This window comes from Canis aureus, chromosome 7 (assembly GCF_053574225.1).
Source record: "Canis aureus isolate CA01 chromosome 7, VMU_Caureus_v.1.0, whole genome shotgun sequence".
Lineage (NCBI taxonomy): Eukaryota > Metazoa > Chordata > Mammalia > Carnivora > Canidae > Canis > Canis aureus.
Window position 1 is genome coordinate 28,742,738 of NC_135617.1, and position 9,146 is coordinate 28,751,883.

At 38.7% G+C, this 9,146-nt stretch overlaps 1 pseudogene; it reads left to right on the forward strand.

Annotated features, from left to right (window-relative positions):
* Positions 1-438: 438 nt before the first annotated feature.
* On the forward strand, positions 439-557 carry LOC144317949 (U4 spliceosomal RNA; annotated as a pseudogene).
* Positions 558-9,146: the final 8,589 nt, after the last annotated feature.

The window sequence follows — 9,146 nt, forward strand, 5'->3', positions numbered from 1 at the left end:
ATATAAGTAAAATCATATGGTATTTGTCTTTCTCTGTCCGACTTATTTCACTCAGCACAATATCCTTTAGATCCACCCATGTTGCAAATGGTAAGATCTCATCCTTTTGGGGCACTGGGTGACTCAGTGGTTGAGCATCTGCCTTTGGGTCAAGTGTGATCCTGGGGTCCTGGGATCAAGTCCTGCATTGGGGTCCCCACAGGGAGCCTGCTTCTCCCTCTGCCTATGTCTCTGCCTCTGTCTGTGTGTATCTCTCATGAATGAATAAAATCTTAAAAAAAAACCTCATCCTTTTTAATGGCTGAGTAATATTCCATCATGTATCTATACCAATCTTTTTTTATCCATTCATCTATCGATGAACACTCAGGTTGCTTCTATTATCTTGGCTATTGTAAATAATGCTGCAATAAACTCCTATAAAAATAGAAGTGCAAAAGCTTTGCGCAGTGGCAGTATCGTAGCCAACGAGGTTTATCCAAGGTGCAATTATTGCTAATTGAAAATAGAAGTGCAAATATTTTTTGAACTAGTATTTTTGTTTTCTTTGGGTAAATTACTGGATTGTACTGTAATTTCATTTTTAATTTTTTGAAGAACTTCTATACTGCGTTCCACAACGGTTGCACCAATATACATTCCCACCAACAATGCACAAGGGTTTTTTTCTCTCCACATCCTCTCCAACACTTGTTATTTCTTCTCTTATTGATTCTAGCCATTCTGACAGGTATAAAGTGATATCTCATTGTATTCTGACCTGTAGAACTGGGAACTAATAAATGGGTGTTGTTTTAAACTGCTTTATGGTAATTTATTATGCAGAAAAGTGGCCCATTTCTCCTATATCTCCATCTTCTTCTCTACATTCAACACTGACTATTGCATGCAAATGGTAAGGCACGATTCTCAGAGAAAAACAACTTGCTTACAGAGATACTCATTTTTACTGGGAGTATTTTACTGGTATATTTTTCAACTAGTGCACCCCAGCAAGGTATACCCAGGTTTCTAAATTTTTCTTTTTTATCTCTTTTTTAAAAGTTAACAAATATTTTATGCATAAGAAAAAATCTAGGGCATCCCAGGTGGCTCAGTGGTTTAGTGCCGCCTTCAGTCCAGGGCGTGATCCCGGAGACCCAGGATGGAGTCCCACGTTGGGCTCCCTGCATGGAGCCTGCTTCTCCCTCTGCCTGTGTCTCTGTCCCCCGCCCTTCTGTGTGTCTCTATGAATAAATAAATAAATAAATAAATAAATAAATAAATAAATAAATAAATAAATAAATCTTTAAAAAAAAAAGAAAAAGTCTAGAGAACATAAGAAACCACTTTATACACATTATCAGGGTTAAGAAGTAAAATATTACTGACCCATATCGAACTCCTGTGTACTCTTACCCAGTCCTATTCTTACTTCAGAGATAATCACTATCTCAAATTTGTTGTTTCTCATTCCACATGGTTTTATACTTTTTAAAAACATTTATGTATCTATAAATAATATATAATAGTGTTTGCATGTCTTTTAATATAAGCATAAATGGCATCATACTGTCTGTGACTTTCTGCAAACTGTTTTGATTTTTTACTCAATTTTATGTTTTTGTTAACAGTTTTATTTTATTTGAGTACCTAATATTCCTGGATGAATACTAGACAGTCTCTCACCCAGAAATTTATGAAGACACTGAGAGGAATGACACATAGGCACCAACAGATACAACATAAAGTTTATTACTCACACAGAAAGGGTAAAAGAAGTCCTTAGGGAGAAGGGGCCAGATTCAGTCAGATGTGAATAATGAAACCAAAAGAAGTTTGGGTCCTTATGTCAGGTAGGAGATGAGACTAGGGAAGAGTTCTTTTTTTTTTTTTTTTTTTTTTTACGATTTTATGCATTAATGTGAGTGAGTGTGAAGAAGTGGGAGAGTAGAGGAGAGGGGCCTACAACCCTGAGATCGTGACCTGAGCCAGAAGCAGACACTTAATTGGCTGAGACACCCAGTTGCTCCTAGGGAAGAGTTCTTTTGCACAGGCTGGGTCTGAGTTGCCCACTGGTGCCAGAGGGTGAGTGGTGTGCACTAGCTATCTTATCAAGGTTGCCCAGATGTGGGACGGACAAAGAAGGGTGAGGATCTAAGAGCTGTCAGTAGTCAACTATCAACAATAGAGAAAGCCTCGGGCATCTGGGTGGCTCAGTTGGTTGGGCATCTGACTCGATGTCAGCTGCGGTTGTGATCTCAGGGTCATGGGACTGAACCCTGCACCAAGCCCCTCATTGGGCTCCACACTCAGCATAGAATATGCTTGTTGTTCTTCCTCTGCTCCTTCCCCCATTCATGTTCTCTCTCTAAAATAAACAAATGAATAAAGTCTAAAAAAAAAAAATAGGATAAGACTCTTTCTTCCAGCAATGTTGGGAAATACAGTTCTAGTTAGCTCATTTTCACTATGTATTTTGTGATTAAAGCACTATAAGTTCCTCTATTAATAAATATTTAGTTTTTTCTTTTTTTTTAATGATTATTTATTTATTTGAGAGAGAGGTAGGGAGAGAAAGCATGAGAAGGGGCAAGAGGCAGAAGGAGAAGGACAAGCGGACTCCCTATCTAGCAGGGAGCCAGATGTGGAGGTCTATCCCAGGACCCTGGGATGGTGACCTGAGCCAAAGGCAGACACTTAACCAACTGAGCCACCCAGGTACCCTGGTGTGTAATTTCTAAATCTTGTCTAAAACCATCCTTTCCTAACCCAGCGTCATAAAGACATTTTTCTATATTTTCTTCTAAAATTTTTTAAGTTTCTCTGTCAACATTTACATTTTTGTTCACCTGAAACTTATTTTGGGGAAAAAAGAGATTTTTTATCTCAGTATGGAAAACTAGCTTTTCCCATCCTATTTCCACTCATTTGCGACGCCTCCTCTATAACATAACAAGCTTCCATATGGAGGTAGAACTATTTATAGGCCTTCTATCAATCTATTTGTTCTATCCCTGAGCTAGTGTTACTGTGTCTTAAACTATACTGTCCTAATTACTATAGGACAGAAGATGCATGATATTTTGAAGAGTGAATCCTCCTTGTTCTTCTTCAAAATCATTTTGGCAATTCCTGGTCCTTTGCTCATTGAAATGGACTTAAGGATAATACTGGTTAACTTTTATCAAAAAACCTTTGGACTTTGGATTTTAGGAGAACAGATGTCTTCATGTTATTGAGGTTTTCCATCTGTGTACATTGTGAACATTTGTTTCTTTAATATCTTTCAAGCCTTACACACTTGTTAAAAATTTCTATTTTTAGTTACCATTCGTGTTTTGTTGCTATTATAAATGACATTTTAAAAATCATTTGAACTATTTGTTACTGGTTTTTGGGAATGTAGTTGGTTTGCATAACCATTTATCTGTTTTTTTTTAATATGTTTATGTAGAAAAGTATATAAGTTGAAAATAATGACAGTTTTGTGACTTTTTTGAATTCTTACATCCCCCTTAACTATATAATATTACTACAAACAATATAGTATATGATATAGTATATTACATGGGATATCAGTGTATATATACAGTTGGTGCTTAAACAACATGGATTTGAACTGCATGGGTCCACTTATGTGCAGATTTTTTCTACACTATAATACTGTTAACGTAGTTTCTCTTGCTTATGGTTATCTTAATATTTTCTTTTCTCTAGCTTTATTGTTACGAATATAGTATATAATGCACATAACATACAAAATATGTGTTAATTGACTATGTATGTTATTGGTAATGCTTCCAGTCAACAGGTTATTAGTATGTAAGTTTCAAGGGAGTCATAAGTTACATGCAGATTTTCAATTACATGGGTGTCAACACCCCTAACCTCCATGTTGTTCAAGGGTCAACTGCATGTAGTATATGATACAGTATACCTATATATATGCTGTATTACTGTAGCTATATTATATAATAATTTGCCAGTTATATAATTATATATACTAATCATGTAATATACTTATATAATGTAGTTATAGTAACACCCTGACAGTCTTGCTTATAGATACTACAGGAAGAAAATATATCTAACCAATAAAGGGCTCTCTGTGATTATTTTCTAGTGATAAGCCTAAGAGCTGATTTAAGTAGCTACACTCAATAGTTCACTACTAGAATGAGGTCTGTAAATACATTCCAATATGAAACTGAATAGACTATTTATCAGGATCCATTAGCTCAGGCTCTGCACTTTAAGTCAGTTCTCCAGAAATGGTAATAATTTTGTGTTTAATCAATGAACTTTACTGCTAAGTGTTCCTCAGAACCAAAGACATAGTATTTAGTGTAAAAGGATAGTACATTAATCTGCTCAGACTTGCATAACAAAATACCACAGACTGGGTGAACAATGGAAATTTGTATTCCCACAGTTTTGGAGGGTAGAAGTCCTACATCCAGGTCCACATGGTCAGTTTCTGGTGAGGGCCCTCTCCCTGGCCTGTGGATGGCCACATTCTTGCTGCATCTTTGCACAGGGGAGAGTAAGCTCTAGCATCTCTTCTCATAAGCATGCTAATCTTTTCAGATCAGGGCCCCAGCCTTAAGATCTTAACTTCTAATTTAACATTTAACTTTTAATTACTTCCTTCCTCAAAATGCAGTCACATGGGGGTTAGGCCTTCCACAAATTTTAGGGGGATACACACATTCAGTATAACAGATAATTATTTCAATAACCATACTTAACTTACTTTTCAGGTTGATTGGTCATCTCCATTCCCTTTGTAAAAGGTGTACATACTTATGGCCTGACAACTGCCTGTGGCTAGAAGACTCCTGGCTAGTCTGGCCCCTACTACTATTCCTACATGTTGAGTGGTGAATGTCTTAAGAGTCAGCAGTGTTGATTCTCAAACTTGTTCATACCTGTTGAACCTGTTATTGTGATTATATGACTTAACAAACTAGCAAGTACAAGTGAGAAAAGAAAAAGTTACTGTTTCTATGAAAACTAAATTGTTAATTTATGGAAAAGATTCAATAATTTTAAATATTGTTGTGAAAATACCTGACAAGACATTTATAAAAGATTAGAAAACACTAACAGCCCAGGATTTGCACCGAGGTTGTTCCAGAAGTGGCTTTAGTTCTTATTCCACTTTTAAGAAACTGAGAGTGGATAATGTGACAAATGCATTAGGCACATTGTTTATGTAAACATGTGGTCATGGAATCCCTCAACTCAGCAGATTCAAAGAATAGATTTCAGTAAAGGCTCACAAACCATGTTCATTGACACGTTTTATGATAAAATGAAAAGGCATATTTTCATTATTTTAAACTGCTTTCGCAACCAACTGCTTTTCCTAATGATTCTAATAAAACTTCTCTTACACTCAGGCTATAGGCTAAAATGAGGCATATTCGTACACTATTAACTGACATAGAGTCTAAGCCACAGACAGAATCCCAGTCTTCAGCACTGTCTCCTTTGTTTGCATATCAGAATGGCCAGCCACTATATAAATAGAGGAGGCATGTGTGTGCATCAACCATCAGAAGGCTGTGCTTGTCATTCATGCCATTAATTTTTTGAAGCAAGAAGGTAATGTGGTGAGTACACTAACAGAAACTGCTCCATAGAACCTCAGGACAAATAATCCCAGGGGGAAAAATCTCCTCTAGTATATTGTTTTTCCTTTAGCTGTAATGATTGAAAGGACCTTATTTTTGTAACCTTTGCACCTGTAGTGTGTCAAGCACAGCATGATGATAAATACCAACAGCACTTTAGAGGCACATAGTACCTTTCATCCAAGAAGTTCACGTTTTTCAAAAGATTCTTTTGTCCTCACAGCACTACAATGGGGTACGTAGGAGCGAATTCACATTTTCATTTTCAAAAGAGACACCACACTTAAGGGAAGCTCAATTGTTTACTCAGATTCTCTTATGATTCATTCTATCAGTTCAATCTGTCTTCATCTCCTCCACTAGGCCCACAGATTCAGAAAATTCTCAGCATGCTCAGATTCACCAGGCTCTGCTTATGACCCTCCACGTGTTTGCTGCCTGTGTTCTCTCTTCAGAGACAATGCTAAACAGCTGTTGGAGATTGCATCTCGGCCAGTGTCCCTATTCCCATGCCACCCCAGCAGGACCTGCAGTTAATCCAAACAGGACAGAGGTTGTGGGAGTGGGGAGAGCCGCTTTAGCTCAAATCTGACAGGGCAATGATTGCCTTGAACTGCTAACTGGTAAAATATTTTGCTGACCATAATGTTTCCAGACTTGTCAGTGTTATCAGCATCACAGCGACAAATTCATTAAGTTGACTGAAAGGGCCCTTTGAATTCTCACCAGAATGGGCAGGTTGTATGTAATAGGGAATAATATGAATTTACGTTCATTAAGATTAATCTCTTGTGACTGGCTCCATTGGATTGTCTAACTGAAAATGACATGGGCTTACAGCAGGCATAATTAGAAGGAGGGGAAGATAGCACTGAGAACTTTCTAAACTGGTGTGAAGCCGGTGGTAGAACAAAAGATTCTTGGAGCTGGGATAAACATTGGAATCTATGTAGTCCAAGTGCTTATGTTATAGATTAAGAAATAACCAACACGTTTCTCATCAGGAACCCACTGGCATTTGGGTGGGACAGTTCTTTGCTCTGAGGGACCATTCCCACACATTGCAGGATGTTTAGCATCCTTGGAACCTGTCCACTAAATTCCAGTCACCCCTATAGTCCTTATGACAACCAAAAGCCCCCACAAACTTCCCAGTGTGAGGGAGTCATACCTCTCCCTATTGAAAACCTCTGAGCCAAAGCTCTCAGAAACAACCAGGAAGCATGTGGTAATACAAATGATTCACTGATAACACTCTTTAAAATTTAATGAGCATGAGAATCAACCAGAAATCTGGTTAAAAATGACCAGAATTCAGACCCTGAATTCAATAGGTCTGGAATGGAGCTAAGATTCTGCATTTCTAACCACCTCATAGGTGATCCCAGGATCATTAATTCCTGGATCCCACTTTGAGTAGCAAGGAACCAGGGACCTAATTAAGAGGATGTCTAAACTGTCTTGGTGTCCTTACTGGTTCATTTCCCACCCAGAATTGTGGCTAAGGAATGCCACAAAAGGGTACCTGTTCTTTGTATGGGTTTCTCCCATCCAAATACTAACCAGGTCAGGCCCTGCTTAGCTTCCAAGATCAGACAAGTATCAGAAACATTCAGGGTGTATGGCTGCAGACTGTATGGGCTTTTCAGGAGATCTGCTCTGGGGCTTTGTCTCAGAGACTCTAGTTTGCTCCTGCTCCTGGGTGACCTGATGGCAGATTGTCTGCCACTCTGCAGAGCAGCCATCAGATTGCCTTTTTGTTTCCAGAGCTTGACTTTGTGTAAGACCATACCTTATAATCACATGTCCTCATCCATCCAGCTGCAGCTCCTGGTAGCCCATATGAAATAAAAACCAAGGCCCCTGCTTACTGAGTTGGCAAAGGAGGATGGGGCCTGGGAGAGCCTCTGAGCTGTCACTTATCTTGGTGACAGAGCTGGCCAGAGCCAGTATTTCCTAACTCCCTGCTCAGAGATCCTCCCCAGTGGCCTATGTCCTTGTTTCCTTCTAATCCTATCATTACATGAAACTATGTGTCACACAGTACCTACTTAATTTACCAGGAACTGCCACCCATTGCAGTAAGAGTTTACCAGTCACCTTCCTGGTTGAAGCTCAATGTAGGGAAACACTCTTGCAACGTGTAGCAAATGATATACTGAAAAATAAGTTCCTCCAGGCATGGTTGTCATTCCCCACACCCCCACTCCTACCACGTCTCTGCATCAAAGGGCAATCAACATGGCATATTAGAGAAAATGGCATGGAGAAAACATTTGTAAGTCATATCTTATAAAGGATTGACACCCAGAATATGTAAGGAATTCCAGCAACTCAACGACAAAGAAATCAACAACTCAATTTGAAAATGGGCAAAGGTCTTGAATAGATATTTCTCAAAAGATATACAAATGGCCAACAAGCACATGAAAAGATGCTGCTAGCAAACCATTAAGGTCATACAAATCAGAACTGCAATGAGTTCACACCTCACACCCATGAGGATGACAACTGTGTTAGTTTGCTGAGGCTGCCATAACAAAATGTCACAGCCTGGGTGGCTTAGACAGCAGAAATGTATTTTCTCACAGTTTTGGAGGCTGGAAGTCCCCAGGGGTGGGCAGGTTTTCTTTCTTCTAAGGCCTCTTCTCTTGGCTTGCAGGTGGCAGCCTTTTCACTGTGTGCTCACATGGCCTTTCTTCTGTGTGCACACATCCCTGGAATAACCTAATCTCCTCTTATAAGGACGCTAGTCAGATCGGATTAGGGCTAACCCTTATGGCCTCATTTTAATTTAATTACCCTGTAAAGGCCTTATCTAAAAATACAGCTACATTGTGATTTACTGGGAGTTGGAACTTAAACATATGAATTTTAGGAGGACATAATTCAGTCAATAAACAGCTATTATCAGAAAAACAGAAAGTAACAAGTATTGGTGAGGATGTAGGGAAATTGGAGCCCTTGTGCACAGCTGATAAAAATATAAAATGATGAAAGTGCTGTGGGAAGCAGTATGGCAGTCTTCAAAAAATTGAAAATAGAATTATCCTAGGACTCGAGCAAGTCCATTTCTGGGTATATATCCCAAAGAATTGAAAGCATGACCTTAAAGAGATACTTGTACACATACCTTCACAGTAGCACTATTCACAATAGTCAAAAGGTAGAAGCTGCCCAAGTGTCCAATGAGGGATGAATGGACAAAGAAAATGTGGTATATATGCAGTGGAATATTATTTGGTCTTAAAAAACATTATTCAGAAAGAAATTCTGACACATGTTACAACATGGATGAAACTTGAGGACATTATGCCAGTCACAGAAAAGATACATGCTGTATAATTCCATTTATATAAGGCAGTCAAATTCCTAGCTACAGAAACTAAAGTGTAGTTGCCAGGGGTGGGGGCGGGGCACAGACTGAGCATGTATATGGGTATAGAGTTTCAAGTCTACACGTTGAAAAGAGTTCTGGAGAGTGGCTGCACAACATTGTGGATGTACTTAATACTGTTGAAATGTACA